The 18,365-nt window shown below is 55.7% G+C and overlaps 1 protein-coding gene across 1 annotated transcript in view; it reads left to right on the forward strand.

Annotated features, from left to right (window-relative positions):
- Positions 1-930: 930 nt before the first annotated feature.
- RAI1 (retinoic acid induced 1) overlaps positions 931-18,365 on the forward strand; it is a 130,081-nt gene continuing 112,646 nt past the window's right edge. The window contains exon 1 of the mRNA XM_017950387.2: positions 931-1,324. The gene's annotated coding sequence lies outside the window, so the exon portion shown is untranslated. The remainder of the gene's footprint in view (positions 1,325-18,365) is intronic.

The raw sequence follows: 18,365 nt of genomic DNA on the forward strand, positions 1-18,365 counted from the left end.
ACTGGGCCCTCTGCAGCCCTGCAGGCTCTGGCCCTCCTGTTATGGCTGTGACTTCAGTGTGCCCATTACTTGTTCCCTTGCTCACGGCCTCCTCACAATTCCACTTACTCACCAAGTTCTCTCCTGCCTCAGGACCTTTGCACTTGATGTTCTCTCTGCCAAGGATGCTCTTCCCAGCAGGACAGGCTCCTGTAGTCCCAGCTACTCAGAAGGCTGAGGTGGCAGGACTGTTTGAGGCCAGGAATTCAAGTTCGCTCTCGGCAACACAGCAAGACCCTGCCTCTAAAAGAAAAAAAATGCTCTTCCCAGACTTTACCCATGGCGGTTCCTCCTGTTATTTAGATCTTTGCACAGACAGGCCTCCTTCTCTCACCACCAGTCAAGGAGCCCTAGCCGTCACTTCACCTGCTAATTTTCTTCCTAGCACTTACTGCTCTAAAATTATCTTCGTCATGTATCTAAGCATTTGTTTGCTGTCTGTCTCTTCCCACCAGGATGCCAGCTCCATGACAGCAGGGACCGCATTGTCTCTGCTCATTCCTCAAGACTCAGCAAGGTGCCAGGTGCCCAGTAAATGAAGTTTACATGAAACCAATAGAGTTTTGAAATCGAAAATGTTTCTCAAACTGTAAAGAAGTGGGCACAGGTGAGGGCTAAAGGAGTGAGGGTGGGGGCCTGGCCTGACGCTGGAAGCTCCAGAACGCAGGGCGCTAGAGTCCTCCCGGGCCTCACCGGGATCCCACCGCAGAGGGCCCCTCCCGCAGGCCGGCGGGAGGGCGGGCGGGGGGCGCGCAGTGGGGCGCGCGGACCGCCAGGGGGTGCTGTCGGGGCGCGCACGGCCCACCTGGCGCCCGGGGCCGCGAGCGAGCGCAGCCAGGCCGCCCGGGAACTTTTTTCCTCGCGCTCTCGCTCTCCTTCTCCCCCCGCGCGTCGCCCGCCCGCCCGTCCGCTCTTCCTGTGCGGAGGGGATCGCATTTCCCCGCGGCACCCGCGGACACCAGGCAGGCCCGGCCGGGTGCGCGGCCAGGGCCCGGTCCCCGTGCCGCCCGCTCCCCGCGCCCCCGGGCGCCGCCCCCGCCCGCGGCTGGGCTCCGAGAGACTAGTGGGAGAGCGAGTGCGGCGAAGGCGAGAGGCGAGCCGAGCAGGCCGCCCAGCCCGCGGCCCGAGCGCCGGCGCGAGGAGGGGGCGCCGCGGCCCACCCTCCTTCCTGCCTGGCCGCGGGCCGGCGGGGCCGCCGCGCCCCGACCCCCATGGCCACCCAGGCCTCCGGGCCGCGAAGTCGCAGCGCCAGACCCAGGGCCCCCGAGTGAGCGCGGGCGCCGAGGTGAGCAGCGAGCGCCGGGGCGCGGGGGGCTCAGTGGACGCTGCCCCGGGGTGGGGGCGGCGCGAGGCGTCGGGATCCTGGGCCGGGTGAGGAGCCGAGGCAGGTTCGGGGACCGAGAGCGCGCGCTGGGTGGAGATGTGGGGTCCGCGGGGTCCTTGCTTTGTGTGGTGTGGGGGGTGCGCGAGGTCACCGGATGGACGTCTGGGGAGCTGCAGGGTGGGGGCGCCCTGCGCCGTGGCTGAGGGTCTTCTGGGGAATGTGCGGCCGGCTGAGGTCGGGTTGGGGCATGGCGCGAGGGGCGAGTGTGGCAAGGGCTCTGCGTGCGCCGAGGCGCGGAGTGTTTGCGGAGCGTGGGGTGGCGACGTGGGGAACATTCGCGCGGCGCCGGGGGCGGAGGGGAGCTTTGTGAGTGCGTCCGAGGTGGGGGGCGGGGAGCTGACTTCCCCATGCGTGACCCGGGCCCGGCGTGGCCGTCGCGTAGGAGTCAGGGCCCGCAGGGGCGGCGAAGGCCGTGTGTGGCGAGATGGGGTGCGCGGGCTCTCTGCGGTGTCCCCACCCGGGCAGCGGCGCCGGGGCCTGTGCGCAGGCCCCGAGGCCGGGCAGGAAGCGGCCCCCGCGACTTGGGGAGCTCTGTAGCGGCCCGGGACGCACGGGCCCTTCGGGGATGACATCACGGGCGGGGGCCCCGGACACGCGAGCCTGGCACCCCACAGACAGCGGCGCAGCCCGCCGCCCCGCCGCTCTTTTCGAGGTCGGCTCCCCCTCTCCCGCGCCTTGAAGGCAGGGAACCCGGGAGGAGGACATGGGGGCCGAGTGCGGCGGGGACAGGGGGTGGCAGGACGCGAGGGTGACATTTGGAGCCTGGTCGCTCCAGGGGCCTCCGTGGTGGGGCAGAAGGGAAGCGAAACACCAGCCAGGCCCTAGGCCGTCGCGGCCACAGCTTCCTGGGGCGCCCGTTTTCCCGGCGAGCAGTTTTCCTTCTTGGGACTCTTGGTCGTTATCCAGTCCACGCAGGGGCCGGAGTGCGGGCTGCAGCGGTGCCCTCCAGCGCGGAGCCCGGGCTGGCGGGGGCGCGGCGGGCCTTGGGCTCTGAATGGATGGGAGCGAGTGTAACAATGCGCCGGTGGGGGCTGGGGGAGGGGAGGCCGCGCGCCGGAATGGCGGAGCCGGCCGGGCGCTGCTCCGCGCGCCGCACTCTCTCCCGGGCCGCCTGCCTCGCGGTTTCGGCGGGCCCGGATTCAGGGACCCACTCGGGACCTGTACGGTTCCTCCCACCAATATTGCCCCCCCGCCTCCCCTTTATGTCTTTTCCAACGCAGTAGTGTGTTGAGAATTCAAGGGCATTACATCTGGTTGCAATCCAGTTTCATGCCGCTGCCGGGCTGTTAAGACCTCGCGCTGACGTCAGAGCAGGGGAATTACTTCTTTTTATTTTATCTTTTTTTAGTTGTCTGCTGCCCTGGGAGGAGAGGCGGGGGTGGGTTAGGCGAGCTCTGATGTGGAGGCGCCAGCGTGATGGGAGCCCCGAGCTGGGGGCTCTGCTTCTCTTCCTGCCACTGCCCCCCCTCCGTTCTCCATACAAACCTCGTTCTGCTCAGGGTCAGGCCCACCTCAGCTGGGGGGCAGCCCTCACTGCAGACTGAGTGGTGGCCCCTCCCTGCTGACCACACAGCTGGGTTTTCAGAGGCTTCCCTGGGACGTGGCCCTCGGGATCTGGAAGCTGGAAAGGAATCTTCTAGTTTCCCACCCCTCCCCCTCTTGACAGGCAAGCCGGTAGGAGCAAGGAGAAGTGGCCTTTTGCGTGACACAGAAGTGGACACAGTCATTCTGATCTCAGGGCAGGCTCAGCCCTATAACTCTGGCAAAAGCTCTCACAAGCAAAAGACTTGGAGAGGAGGAGAATGTATCAAGGCGAGATCCAGGCCCTAGAAGCCAACTGTGGAGTGGGCAAAATAGGACCTTTCCACCAACCTAGCATCCCTCTGGCTTCTATGGAGATAAAGGGAACTCAGGGGTACTGGAGCTGCCTTTCTCTTCCACTAGACTGTGGGACTCTTGTAGGCAGGGACCCTGTCTTACTCTGTTTATTTTATTTTTGAGGCAGGGTCTTGCTGTGTGGCCCAGGCTGGAGTGCCTTGGCACAAACACAGCTCACTTCAGCCTCAACCTCCGGGGCTCAAGCGATCCTCCAGCCTCAGTCTCCTGAGTAGCTGGGATCATAGGCCCCCAATACCACACCTAGCTAATTTTTAATTTTTTTTTTTTCCTAGAGACAGGGGTCTTGCCATGGCTGGTCTTGAAGTCCTGGGCTCAAGCTATCCTCCCTCTTTGGCCTCCCAAAGTGCTGGGATTACAGGAGTGAGTCACTGCACCCAACCTTACTCCTCTTTAGACTCCCAAGCTTAGACCAATGGCTTTCAAACTCTTGCCCGTGACATATAGTAAGAAATACATTGTAGGTAACTACACAGGTCACACTGTATATAGCTGAAACAAAAGTTTACTGAAATAACTCCCTTACTGTCTGCTGGTCTGTGATACTTTTTGTTCTAGTGTATTTGATTTTTTTTAAATTACTCATTGCTACCCACGAAATTAATTTTGCAATCCACTGATGGGTCATACCCAGAATTTGAAAGAAACAGGCCTAGGAAATGAATTTGCCATGTATTCATGCAACAAATGTTCATTGCAACCCTAATAATTCCTGCCATTTTAAACTACTCAAGTAACACTTGGATACTTGGGTGAAAAATGCAAATAAGCCAGAAATATATGTAGTAAAAGTAAAAGTTCCCTTGGCACCCTCCCTGCAGGTAACCCCAGTTAATAGTTTGAACGGGTCCTTCCAGACTTTTTGTTACATATATATGTGTGTATATGTGTGTGTCACATATATATGTGTGTATATGTGTGTCACACATGTGTGTATATGTGTGTGTCACATATATATGTGTGTATATGTGTGTGTCACATATACCAATCCATGCATAGTTTTCTTTTTCCCCAAGTGAGGACACACTGACTATGGGCTCTTACTCGGCAGCTTCCTTTTTCCTCTCTGTTTGTCTTGGAGAGGCTGGTTGTGTGGCGAAGTCCTTCAGGGCAAGTTCTGGGTTGACTCCTGGCTCCACCACATACTGAGCAGACCGTTTACCTCTCTGTGCCTCAGTGTCCCCATCTTTACAATCAGAGTAACAGTACAGACCTCATGGGACTGAAGTGAAGATGCAGTGAGTTAATCCATATGAAGTTTAGAGCAGTGCTTATGCCAGTAAATGCTGATTGCTGCTGTCATTATTGTATTATTATTGCTATTCTATCTCTATGGCAGCCCATGTTTGAAATGCATTGCTTTGAACAGCTGCCTGTGGCCATGGCATGGGTGTCTTTTTCCTCCCCTATCCAATGTGTGGCTCCACAGGGAGGGAGGAGGTGCAACAGCAATGGTGTGCACAGAGCAGCGTCTCTGTGGGAGAGGCACCTGGGTGCTGGGCCCAAGGGAACAGGGATTTTCCAAGGACCCACTATTTCCAAAGTTATGTGCTTAATGTCGGGGTCCAAGCAGGAAGCATCCCTGCACTTGACCACAAGAAGGTCACAGCCCAGTGGGTAATTGGGACCCAGCTCATAGCCAAGGCATTGACCAGAGCTGGGGGCTCCCTGGAGGAGGGGCCTTTAAGCAGGTGCTTTAGGCACAGCGAGGTAAGAATGAGAGGGGCACTCCTGGCAGAGGGAACGCAGTGAGCAGAGCAAGTCTTTGGAGGCTGGAAGGGATGTGGCCTGTGTGCTGTGGCCAAGAGGGGAGGACTTGGCTCAGAAAGAATGGTGGCGGAAGAGGGATGGGCTGTTGCTGGGACCTCCTCACTGGCCTCCCTGCCTCCATCCTGTCCCCTCCCAGGTGCTGGCCAGCAGCACTGTCAGTGATCATTCTAAACCCAGCAGATAACCTCCAGTGGCTCCTGCTGCCTTCTGAATAAAGGTCCCATCTGTAGTTCTTCCCACGCTGCCCGGGGCCATTTCTGGTGTCCTCTGCCTGCCCTGTCCTCATTCAGTCCTGTCCCCTCCAGCCATAGCCGGCACCTCCTTGTTAAGATGTAGCCATGTGCATCCCTGCCTCTGTGCATTGGGCTGGGCTGTTCCTTCCACCTGGGATGCCCTTCACCTTCCTCCCTGCTGCCCCAGACCAAAACAGACGTCCTGTCTCCTCCTCCTCTGACCTCCGAGGCAGTATGAGTCATCTCCCTTTGTCTATACTCGTGGCGTAGCGTTTATCACGGAATTATCGGCAGTTCTGCCAGTGTCTGTCCTCCCCATGAGGCTGGAGCATCGAGGCCTGAAAGCACGTCTCCTTGCTCTCTCCGGCCCAGCGCCAAGGGCGAGGCCTAGAACACAGGACACTCAGAAATGCTTCCTGGCAGGAGGGCCAGGTGAGGTAGAGAGGGTGAGAGCCCCGACATTGTCTTCGGTGGGCCCCTTTGATCTTTAGCAAGGGCATGCTCAGGTCTGTGTGGATCTTGTGCTGTCAGACTTTAGATGAGTGGGGTGAGGGGCTTGGTGGGGTGGGGGGGCAGGGGGGTGGCGGGCAGCTTCCCCAGGCTGCTTCCTGAGGGGGCTGGGAGAAACTGGCTCGTCCTGTTCCCCAGTGATTGAGGCAGAGCTGTGCCCTGTTCCTGGTGGGTCACTGGGGATCTGAGATTGGAATGTGACACCAGGGAGGGGGAGGCAGTGGGGGAGGCAGGGCTGGAGGCTGCCTGCAGGCTGGGGCTTGGCTGGCAAAGGACAGATTTTGCTCCACTGGTTCTTGAACCCATGTGAAGTGTGTGTGTGTGTGTGTGTGTGGACAGAGCCGGGGAAGGGAGAGATGGGGAAGAGAAAAACATGAGGGCAGAGAGGTGGAGTGGGGGTGGGGGACCTGGGGAGTGGTGAGCAGGGACAGGGAGAGATGGAACTGGGGGGATGACAAGGAGTGAGGGGGAAGTTCCCGCTGCTGCTGTTGCTGGAGAGTATGAAGAGTGTGCTTAGGGCCAGGAAGGAAAGCAGCCAGGCGCATCAGCTCCCACCATCGTCAGCCATGCCTTCCTTGTCTGTCCAGCAGACAACTCCAAGTGTTCTCTTGCTCGGCTCCATGCTGGCACAGCCCCAGACAGGAGCAAGCTTGTGGTCCAGGCTTTGAGGCTCTTGAAGTCTAGGGGCCAGATGGACGATGAGCATCCGGTTTTGTTTTGTTTTGTTTTGTTTTGTTTTTTGAGATGGAGTCTTGCTGTGTTGTCCAGGCTGGAGTGCAGTGGCACAATCTCAGCTTACTGCAGACTCCGCCTCCCAGGTTCAAGCAATTCTCTGGCTTAGCCTCCCGAGTAGCTGAGATTACAGGCACCCGCCACCACGCCCAGCTAATTGAGCATCCACTTTCTGCACAAAGTGATCAGGCTTGGGAAGAGAAGGTGCCCAGGATGCTGTGCAGAGGCAGGAGGGAAGGGTGGAGCAGGCGAGCATGGGGTTGGGGGCAGGGAAGCCATTAGGCACTATGGTGGGGAGCCAGGACTGCTGGGGAATCTTCCTTTCCTCTCTGGCCTCAGTCTCATGTATAAATGGGGGGAGGGTGGACTGCTCTTGGACTGATGGTCTGTGGACCCAAGTCACCCACTCCTTGGGTGTGAGAAACCAGGGACCCCGTGGAGACAGCTGATAGAACAGGGGCAGCGGGCATGCTCAGAGCGTCTACAGGCCCATGGTCAGGGGGCTTAAGGGAGAACATGCAGAATCCAGTGGAGCTTGGGTTCACCTCCTAGAGCTCCCTTCTTGGAGACTGTGCTCATCTGGAAGGAGAGATAGGGTCGGGGTAGGGGAAAGCACTGGATTCAGAATTAGGAAAAGCCTTTGAGTTTTAACTGAAGCATCCCTTGGGCAAGTCACTTTCTCTCTGTGAGGGTCAGTTTCCTCTTCTGTCAAAAATGTGAACGGGCTTTGTTGTAAGCATTAAAGGTGAGCTGCGGCACCGTGGCTCACACTTGTAATCCCAGCCCTTCGGGAGGCCAAGGCAGGCAGATCACTTGAGGTCAGGAGTTTGAGACTAGCCTGGCCAACATGGCAAAACCCCATCTCTACTAAAAACACAAAAATTAGCCAGGTGTGGTGGCCCATGCCTGTAATTCCAGCTACTTGGGAGGCTGAGGCACGAGAATCACTTGAACCCAGGAGGCGGAGGTTGCAGTGAGCCAAGATAGCACCACTGCACTCCAGCCTGGGTGAAGGAGACTCTGTCTCAAAAAAAAAAAAAAAAAAAAAAAAAAGTGTTGCTGTGTTTTGTGATCTGGAAAGCAAGGAGGTCCTATAGCTTGGGGCCATAAACACAGGCTTTGGGGTCACACCAGCCTGGGTTCAAATCCAGGTACCAGCTGCTCACTGTCAGGCTCCATTTCCCTCCCCTTTAAAATGGGGGTAATAGGCAGGGCGTGGTGGCTCATGTCTATAATCCCGGCAGTTTGGGAGGCGGAGGTGGGTGGATCATTTGAGGTCAGGAGTTCCAGACCAGCCTGGCCAACCTGGTAAAACCCATCTCTACTAAAAATACAAAAACTAGTTGGGCGTAGTGTCACCTGCCTGTAATCCCAGCTACTTGGGAGGCTGAGGCAGGAGGATGACTTGAACACGGGGGGCGGAAATTGCAGTGAGCCAAGATCGTGCTACTGCACTCCAGCCTGTGTGACAGAGCAAGATTCAGTCTCAAAAAAAAAATAATAATAATAAATAAAATGGGGATAATAACAAGCCCCTCCTGGTTGCTGATGCACAGTTCCTTAGCTGGGCCATCACTGCTGGGCTGTTAGGCAGTTGTTTTTTTTTTTTTTTTGTTTTTGTTTTTTTTTTTTTTGAGACAGAGTCTCGCTCTGCCGCCCAGGCTGGAGTGCAGTGGCCGGATCTCAGCTCACTGCAAGCTCCGCCTCCCGGGTTCACGCCATTCTCCTGCCTCAGCCTCCCAAGTAGTTGGGACTACAGGCGCCCGCCACCGCGCCCGGCTAGTTTTTTGTATTTTTTAGTAGAGACGGGGTTTCACCATGTTAGCCAGGATGGTCTCGATCTCCTGACCTCGTGATCCACCTGTCTCGGCCTCCCAAAGTGCTGGGATTACAGGCTTGAGCCACCGCGCCCGGCCTGTTTGTTTGTTTTTTGAGATGGAATCTCGCTCTGTCGCCCAGGCTGGAGTTCAGTGGTGTGATCTCAGCTCACTGCAACCTCCGCCTCCCGGGTTCAAGTGATCGATTCTCCTGCCTCAGCCTCACAAGCAGCTGGGACTACAGGCATCTGCCACCATGCCCGGTTAATTTTTGTATTTTTAGTAGAGATGGGGTTTCATCATGTTGGCCAGGCTGGTCTCAAACTCCTGACCTCATGATCTGCCTGCCTCAGCCTCCCAAAGTGCTAGAATTACAGGTGTGAGCCACCACACCCTGCCTTGGGCAGTTACTTTTATTGCTAAAGTGCTTTGTATGTAGAAGAGATCGCTATTGTTGTTGTTGTTGTTATTATTATTATTATTATTTTGAGCTGGAGTCTCGCTCTGTTGCCCAGACTGGAGTGCAGTGGCTCAACCTCGGCTCACTTCAACCTCTGCTTCCTGGGTTCAAGCAAGTCTCCTGCCTCAACCTCCCTAGTAGCTGGGATTACAGGCACGCACCACCATGCCTGGCTAATTTTTTTTTATTTTTAGTAGAGACGGGGTTTCACCATGTTGGCCAGGCTGGTCTCGAATTCCTGACCTCAGGTGATCCACCCGCCACGGCCTCCCAGAGTGCTGGGATTACAGGCGTGAGCCACCACGTCCGGCCAATTACTATTCTTTTTCCATTCATGCCAGGTCACATCTAAAGGTCACAATGTTATTACCTGTAATAACATTGGCCAAAATGAGGAGTTTGGTGCTTGTTTCTTTTCTAGCCAGGTCAAGGCAGATGGATTGAGTGGGTCTTTTTACACATGGGGCAGGTGAGAATTACTAGTTTTCTGGCAAGAGTTTCTGTATGTAAGGGGACTTCGCTCCAATGGTGTAGGTGGACCCCAGGAAAGCATCCAGCAACTTGTGACTTCAGTAGCAGTATAACCACAAACTCTTCATTCATTCATTCAGTCATTCATTCATTTATAAATCATGTGTGGAGCACCAGGATACTGAGAAAACAGCCATGAATGAGATGCAGCTCTAATGCAGCATAGTGGATATGCATACGTATTTTGGACTTTGCCTGGGTTCAGATCCAGGGTCTACCACTTGTGAAGTTAGCCAAGTTATTTATCTCCTTTACTTGGCTCCATCATCTGTAAAATGTTGGAATTGATAGAATCTACCTCATAGGGTGGTTGTTTGTTCAAGTCCAGCGACAGGTACATAGAAAGTGCCAGAGCATGGCCCTTCCTCCATTGTTGCTTTTATTCCTGCCCTGAACGATCTCATGGACCAGCTTGGTGCTGGAGGAGGTCACCCTGGCCAGGCTTCTCCGTGAGGGTTGGCATCCAGAAAGGGGTGCCAAAGCTCCCCAACTCCTTGAATCAGACCCTTCTATAGCAATCTAGAGCTGCTTCTCTGCTTGGCTGCTGGGGCCTGATGCTGGGGAGGTCCTGTGAGGCCTTAGTCACCTGGGAAAGTCTGCCTCTTGTCTGGCACCAGGTGTGCTTGATTTTAGAAGGAATTTCAGTCCAGGCCAGGCGCCGTGGCTCACTCCTGTAATCCCAGCACTTTGGGAGGCCGAAGCGGGTGGATCACCTGAGCCCAGGAGTTCGAGACCAGCCTGGCCAAACATGGCGAAACCCTGTCTCTACTAAAAATACAAAAAGATAGCTGGGCGTGGTGGTGGGTGCCTGTAATCCCAGCTACTCAGGAGGCTGAGGCAGCAGAATTGCCTGAACCTGGGAGGCAGAGGTGGCAGTGAGCCAAGGTGATCGTACCACTGTACTCCAGCCTGGGCGACAGAGTGAGACCTTATCTCCAAAAAAAAAGAAAAAAAAAGGAATTTCAGTTTCAAGTATGAAAGCAAAAGGTGTTTCCTAATTGAGTAGTCCTCACCAGCCGGAGGCAGCAGGACTGCCTGCCTCTGTGTGGACCTTAGGCAGGTCCCTCAAGCTCCCTGAGCCCATTTCCTCCTTCATCAAAAGGCGAAAGTAACAGTACCTATTTCATAGTTTTGTTGTTAAGAGGATCAAATGAGATAGGGCCTCTAAAGCACTTAGCCAGTCCTGGGCACAGAATAGTGTGCTTAGTAAATATTGTGCCTATTAGTGATAATCAGAATTCTCAGACAATGTAAAGTAAAAACCACCTGAAAGATTTCTTAGGAGCTACAGCTTCATAGAGATGTGAAGTTGTAAACCTCCCACCAGCCCAAGTGGACAAAGAATTGTTACAGCAGCTGGAGAGACGGGAGGCCCAGAGAAGCTTAACTCCTGTAGCAAAGTCACCCAGCATTCTGGCTTGGGGTGGGAGGGGCTGGGGAACCAGAGCTGGCTTTCAGTCTGCTGCTCTCTGGTGCTTTGATAGTGATTCTTTCAGCAAACAGCTATGGGCAAACAGCATTGATACACAGCGGAGGTCACATGGGCCTGTCTTCTGGAAGCTTCTGTTCTGATAGGGAAAATAAAATTTCTACATGATTATGATAAGAGGTAAAATAAAATCACATGTTCTATTAGAAGGGTAAAGTCGTGTATTCATTCATTCAAGGGGGCTCTGTGCCAGGCTGTGGAGCAGTGGGTCTCATTCGGAGGTGATCTTGTGTCTCAGGGGACACTGAGCCATGTCAGGAGACATTTTTGGTCGTTTCAGCTAGGGAGGTGCTGCTGGCATCTAGTGGGTAAAGGCCAGGGATGTTGCTAAACATCCTACTGCACATGGCAGCCCCTGGAACCACACCATCAGCTGGCCCCTGATGTCTGTGTGCTGAGGGGTTGAGATGAGATCCCTGCCTTGAGAAGCAGCAGTGGCCAAGCAGATGGAGCCCCTGTCCGTTTGAAGCATATAGCATGGTAGGTGAGCAGACATTACAGAAATGATTGCCTAGAGATGGATTTATTTGTAATGTGAGCTATGAAGGAAAAGGTAGCAGGAAGAAAGAGGGATGTGGGCCTTTCCACTCCTTCAAGGGAGGGCCTTTGGGGAGGTATTTCCAGCCGAGGGCACAGCCCAGGCAAAGGCTCAGAGGCAGAAAATGCAAGGGTGTGTTGTGGGTGGGGAGGCTACCAGGTACCTGGTGTGTGCCTGGAGAGAAGTCAGAAAAAGAGCTGGCCTCGGGGGACCCAGGAAGTGGCTTCCAGAGGTGGGGAGAAGGCAAAGGAGAGGACTAAACCCTTTAGTCTGGTTTGAGGGAACTCCAACCCTCAGCATGTTGTTCTCTGGGGGATCAAGCAGGGCCAGGTGGGCGGTGGGAGCACCCTAGCCCCAGGTGCTACCCTCCAGCCGGGGGCCCAGCCTTTTCCTTTTCTCTTGTTTGCAGCCTTCTGATAGGTGGGAAAGAGAAGCAGGAAAAAAGAGAGAGAGCAGAGGAAAAACAATATTTTCATTTCAAACACAGATAGGGGTGGGGGAGGCGGGAAGGAATCTGGTTTATGTTACCTTTGAGACAAGCACAGAAAATCCCCACCGTGGCCCAAAATAGCACTAAAACAGACGTTTTGCCAAATCAGACTTAATTGAGTGGCTCTCTTCTTGACTCCAGCGGGATGTGGACGGAGCTGGCTTTGTTCCCTTGGGGTGACACTGTCCTCTGGGGCCACTGCCCTGGCTAATTAAACTGAGAGGACCTGGTCTCCCAGGCAGGACAGGAGCCTGGGGAGCTGAACTTGACAGCCCTTGGCCTCTGCCTGAGAGGGCCAGAAATGGTTACAGGGGTTGGGAAGGTGGGGGGTTCCTGACAGGAGGGCCAACTGAGTGAAGGCATTGGTGGGAGAGGCCTGGTTCCTGTAATACGTGCATATCTGTCTCTTTGGATGCTGAAAGGGATCAGGAGAAAAGCCAGCATTGAGTGCCTACTGTTGTGCCAGGCATTGGGTGGTCCTCGCTAAGTCTTATCAACTGCCCTATATTCATTATCAAGGAAACTGAAGCACAGAGAGGTTAAGTGATCTGCCTGAAGTCACAAAGCAACCAAGTGGCAGAGCTAGGATTAGAAATCATATCCGCAGGCTCCAAAGCCAGGCCCTGCCTGCTGCTTACCCCCTTCCCCATGTTAGTCACTCATCCATTCGGGAGCTAATTCCTGGCTATGAAATAATACTGTGACCTTGTGGGAAGTGAAGGCTTGTAGTCAGACAGCCATGAGCTTGGCTTCTGACCAGAGCAGTTTGTCTTTTCATGGCTTTCTCCCTCAGAGCCTTCTCTTTCCTCATCTATCAAGTGGGCATAATCATACCTTTATCGTGGAGTTGCTGTAAGGGTTAAACTCAGCATAGAAGGGGATGAAAGGGGAAGGAGGAGGTCCCTGGGCCACCCAACTTGGCAGGGTGCAATAAAAGAGTCCTGGGTAGAGGGAGCCAGACAAGATTGCAATATCTCTGTGCCTATCAGTGTTCGGTTTCTTTATTTGAAAGGGGAGAGAGGGCAGACTCTGCTCTGCAGGTAGAAAAGGTGGTATGGAATGCAGGTATTTATTTTTCTCTGCCTGTGAAAGCCCCATTTTTGCTCAGGCTGTGTAGGGCTTCCCGACGCTGCCATGGGTGCACACATCTGCACACTCTGGGGTGCCTGCCATGCAGAGGCGTCTGCCCAGGGTGGGCACTGAGGGCATCCACCATGTGATGCCCCCATGCAGCCGGTAAGCTGTCATCACAGCACCTGGGGTACCTGGGAGTCCCCAGAAAGAGTGAGGATGGGTGAGGGCCATGAAACAAGGGCATCATTCCTCCACCTCCTCTGATCAGGCCCTCCTGGTCCCATTCATATCCTTATCTCCTGGCAGCCAGTGGGTTGCTGGGAAGGCAGGGGCAGCCTTCCTGATTGACAAACAAAACAAGCTTGCTCACAAAAGGAGAGGGGAGGCTGGCTGGGCCTCTCCAGTTCCCCTCCCCCTGCCCCAGGCATCTTTCCTGCTCCACCCAACTGGCACCCTACATTCTAAGATGCTGCTAGGGGGCTCCAAAGCCATTGTCGATGGTCAGGCCACCCAGGCTAGGAGCCCCTTGAACTGGGGAGGTGGATTCAAGGAGTGATGGGGTTGCCATGAGGCGGGGCTTGCTGCAATGGCCGCCCCTCCTTCCCTTCAGCTGGCTGGGCAGGCAGCTTGGAGAGGAAGCCAGGCGGCAGGTAGCTGAGAAAGACATCGGATCCAGGGGGAGCAGCAGAGAAAGCAAACAAACAGGGCTTTGTGTGGCTGCAGATTGGCGGCTCAGAGGGGAAGCCAGGCCTGTGGTAGGGGGAAGGGAGAGGAAGGAACGGGAGACCAGGCCATTGCTTTGGGCCGGACGGAGATCGGCGGCTGGACCAGCCCGGGCTGGGCGGCCGGGAAGTAGGGAGTGCTACTCCGTGTGGACAGGCATCTGGAGTCACAGCCTGGCCGAGTCCCAGCTCTGCCACTTCGCTCCTTAACAGATCTGGGCATGTTTGCCCACCTAATCTGGGCAGTCATTCACACGTAGGTCTCGCTCGCGTAGGAGGAGAGTCACCTGTCCTGGCCCAGTCAGTGTCTGCTCTCATCCTACCCTTCTCCCGTCACTGCTGGGAGGACACAGAATCAAAGGGATTCAGGGTCTCCTGGGAGGGCAGAGACCTCTGCTTAGATCTGTGGGCACTTTGGAGGCTTTGACCGGGGAGGCAGCCGTGCTGAGGGGAAACGGGTTCTCTGCCCAATAACGGATGCCTGAGGTGTAGGTGGGCAGAGGCTGGCATCAGGCCCCTAAGCCAGAGAAACCAAACTGCTCCCTCCTCGTCGCGGTGGGGACGCACGAGGTGCGGGGAGGAACATAGCCAGGAAGTCGGGCCTTCCTGTGGGGAGGGAGGGGCATCTTTTCTGGGGTGTGTGTCACATTCTGGATCCCAGCGAAGGCAGCCCCCAACCTGGCCCACCTCTCAGGGAGCTGGGAGGGCCCGGGCCTCGAGGAAAGGCATAGGTAGGAACTGTCAGGCCAAATGCCCGGGCAGCTCCACGCTCGCCTCCGAGGCCATTTCCTTTCCTCTCCCCGACCTCGAGAAGGGGCGGCGAGAGGGCAAATGCCCGCGCTTCCTGCTGGTCCCGCCCCTCCCCGCCCGCGGCGCCCACCATCTTGGCCGCGCCGGAGCCTTCTCCGCGGCGGCGTCCCACAGGCCGCGGTAGGGGCCTGCGACGCCGACGCCGGGGTGGGGAGGTCCCGGGAGCTTCGGGGCACAGAGGCCAGGCGGGGGGCGGGGCGGGGCGGGGCGGGCCGCTCGCGTCGCCATGGCAGCGCCTGGCCCGGCATGCTTCGCGGGGCGGGGCGGGGTGCCGAGGCCCCGCCCCCTGATGGAGACTGGGTCTTTTTCCGGGAACGCCGGGGCTTCCAGTCCCAGTGCTGCGGCCGGCGCTTGCGGGTCACCGGGCTAGGCGGCGCACATCTCTGAGCCTCGCTGTCCCACTCCCTGGATGTTTGGGGAGAATGAAAGAGATCCTGTGCGTGTTAGCCTCGGGACGGGCTCTGCTCACCGAGCCCGGCAACCCCACGGCAGGGTCCTCGGGAAGCCGCTTCCGGGGGCCAGGATAATGGGGAGGCTGGACTCCTGCCGCTTGGGGGCTATTGAAAGTGTAGGCCAGGCGGCGCCTCACCTGCAGTGTCTGGGTCTCGAACTCTTCTCCAGGACTGCCCATGGGTCAGTCAGGACCTACCCTTTGCCCTAGGGTCGGAGAAAGGAGGGGCCCGGGAATGCACACCTCACACGGTCCAGGCCTGGACCCTGCAGCCCCGGCCGGCCTCCCTCCAGCTCAGGAGCACGGGCCTCCCCTAGTTGGCAGTTGTTGGACTGTCTGGCCGGGAGGCACATTCCTACCTTCTGAGCTTGGGCACCCCGCCTGCCCTGGGGCAGCCTCTTCCAGAACTTTACTGCCAACCCAGCCCTGCCCTTCTGCCAAAACTGCCCTGTCCCCACCCGGCCTTCTCGTGCCCTAAGTCCCTGTGTTACTCACTCCACAGCCACAGCCGCCTTCTTTCCCCTAGTCTCTCTCTCTCTCTTTTTTTTTTTGAGCCAGAGTCTCCCTCTGTTGCCCAGGCTGTAGTGCTGTGTCGTAATCTCCGCTCACTGCAACCTCCGCTTCCCAAGTTCAAGCGATTCTCCTGCCTCAGCCTCACGAGTAGCTGAGATTACAGGCACTCACCACGGCTAATTTTTTTGTATTTTTAGTAGAGACGAGGTTTCACCATGTTGGCCAGGCTGGTTCCAAACTCCTGATCTCAAGTGATCCTCCCACCTTCGCCTCCCTAAGTACTGGGATTACAGATGTGAGCCACCATGTCCGGCCTCCCCTAGTCTCTTAAGAAGCACCCTCTGTCACCTCCTACCTGTGCTGAACAGGCAGCTAAATTGAATGTTGGCCTTTGGGTCTCCAAAGGGAGGCTGTGTGCTGGTTGAGAGGCTGTCCTTGTGCCTTTCTCCCTCCTCATCCAGGGCACATGCACAAAGAGGCTGAGAATGGGCTACAGTTGCAGCAGAAGAGACTCAGGGTTGCCATTGAAAAGAACTTCTCAGTCCTGAGCATTTTGTTCTTAATGAAATTGTCAGATTATTGATATATTGGTTGTAGAAATATCCAAAAATACAGGAAAAAAGTAAAAAGTACCTTATAATCCCACCAGCAGAATGTAACTACTGTCAACATAACTTTCTGTAGATGTATGATAAACCACTTATGATACATCTACGGAGTCATGCTATATATTTGGTTTTGTAAGGCACTTGGTGGTTTTAATAGCTTTTTTCTCACTATAAAAGGAGGACAGGCTTATTATAGACTTTTGGAAAATATGACAAATTAAAAAAAATTCACCCATACTCTTAGTCTCCAAAGGCAGCCACAGTTGTCTTCCTTCAACCCCCCCCCCCACCCGTTCACAGGGTTTTTCGCTTTGTGTTTTTTGTCTGTTTAGGTATGCCATCATTACTCCTGTATATACCAGTTGATATTTCGCTTTTCTCACTTAATGCTATTTAAGATGCTCCTGAACCACGTGCTTGGGAGAACTTCCGAGATGAGGCAGACATTTCTGGGGGTGATTTGTTGGACTGGCTGTTCACTTTCTGAGTTTGTCCTCTCCCTACCTGTAGCCCCCCAACAGAGTCCTTCCCCATTGCCACTAAACAATAATATGCAGCTTGGGTCAGGGGGTCCTGCTTGCTGGGGGCCCAGGAGGCTGCCTAGTGTGGACAGGGACATGCAAGACTTATGGCCTGATGCTGAGATCTGGGCTCCAATAGGAAGGGGCTTTACTCTGGCCCAGATATGCCAGGTTTCAGGGAGGTCTCAGACCTTGGCCTTATCCTCATTCGGGGCCTCCTTTGCCTGGGCACACTCAGACCTGAGGCCCCTTGTCGATCATGTGACCCGCCTTCTGCTTTGACTTCCTAGGAGTTGGTTTCTGTTGCCCTTGGCTCCTCAGCCCCTCTTCTCCAGCCTCTCTCTGGAGGCATGCAGGCCTGGCACCAGCACAGCCTCCCTCTGCCCAGCTGCCCCTCGGCCCTAGCTACAAGCTGCCCTTGCCCCCACCCATCCTTACGGCCAGGCCTGTCTCTTCTCCCCCATTCCAGAACAGTTCAATTCTAACACATCCAAGCCCTGCGTGAAACAGGCCTTGGGAAATCACAGTTGCCAGGGACGGATTGGCATTTAAAAGGCATCCAAGGCTTCGGGAAACAAACTGAAGAGACAAGAGGATGCAGGGCCCTGTCTCAGAGCAGCAGCTGGATTTATTGGATGGAAAAATCACAGAATGCCCCTTTCCTCGGGAATAACAGCCCTGGCCGAGGGGCAGCGGGTGTGGCACGGGCACTCCATGCCCTGCCTGGCCACCACCTGCCATCACCGCTGTGTCCTCTCAGAAATGAAAAGATGAGGGAGGGACATTGTCAGCCTGCAGCCAATGGCCCTGTAAATTCTATTCTCTTAACAGGTTTATTCAGTTATAAAATATTTAAGACCTGTTTCACTTTACCTGTATCCAGGAGGCAGCCTGTTTGGGGCCGAGATTGATGTGCTGAACATGATTTATTTATCTGAATTTGCTCTTGTGGTCTGGGCGTTACCTGGGTGTGGAATTTAACCAGATGACAAGATGGGTTTGCGTGTGTTCTTGAGCTTGGGGGTGTGTGTGTGTGTGAAAAAGTGAGTTTGTGTTTGTGTACATGGTGGGGGGTTGCTGTCAGGTGGCTTAGGTGTCTGTGTTTGTGACTGGGACCAACGTGTGGTTGTGTGTGTGTGTGTGGTGGGGAAATGAGCTGAGGGTATGGGTACTCACACACCAGGCAGAATTCACAGCAGGTCACACGTTCTTTGTGTGCTGGGGGCACCTCTGTGTGCGGCCGAGTAGCTCTCTGTGTGCATGTCCCGTGGTGTGAGGCCTGGTTCTCTCTCACCCACTTTTCATCATTGGTGGGGCACTGTGCACTGAGTTGCTGGGGCATCTGCTTTTCCATCCGGCCCTGAGTGAGCACTGACAACACCTGACTGTCTTCCAGCAGAACTGGGCCTTCCTGCCCTGCAGCCCAGAGACTAGAGGGAATTTGGTGATCAAGGTGGTCCAGGCCCACGGCCATAGCCCTAATGCAAAGCATGGCTCCTACTCCAGTGCTCTGCTCTGGGGTGACCCTGCCCCTCCCTGGGCTTGTTTCCTCTTCTGCTGCACAGAGGGCAGGCGCCCAGGTCCCTGTGGCTGCTCTCACACACAGGCTTCTGGGTGGCTCATGGCAGGCTTAGAGTATTTTGTCTCCTGCCACTCAAGAGTTGAGTCCCACCAGGACTCAAGAACACCAAGGAATGATGGGAAAATCCCCGCTGTGGGGCCCAACTCTGGATTCTGGGCATTGTCTCTGCCCCCTGTCTAGGCCCAGCCCTGGCCC

Source organism: Papio anubis, chromosome 17 (genome assembly GCF_008728515.1).
Source record: "Papio anubis isolate 15944 chromosome 17, Panubis1.0, whole genome shotgun sequence".
Taxonomy (NCBI): domain Eukaryota; kingdom Metazoa; phylum Chordata; class Mammalia; order Primates; family Cercopithecidae; genus Papio; species Papio anubis.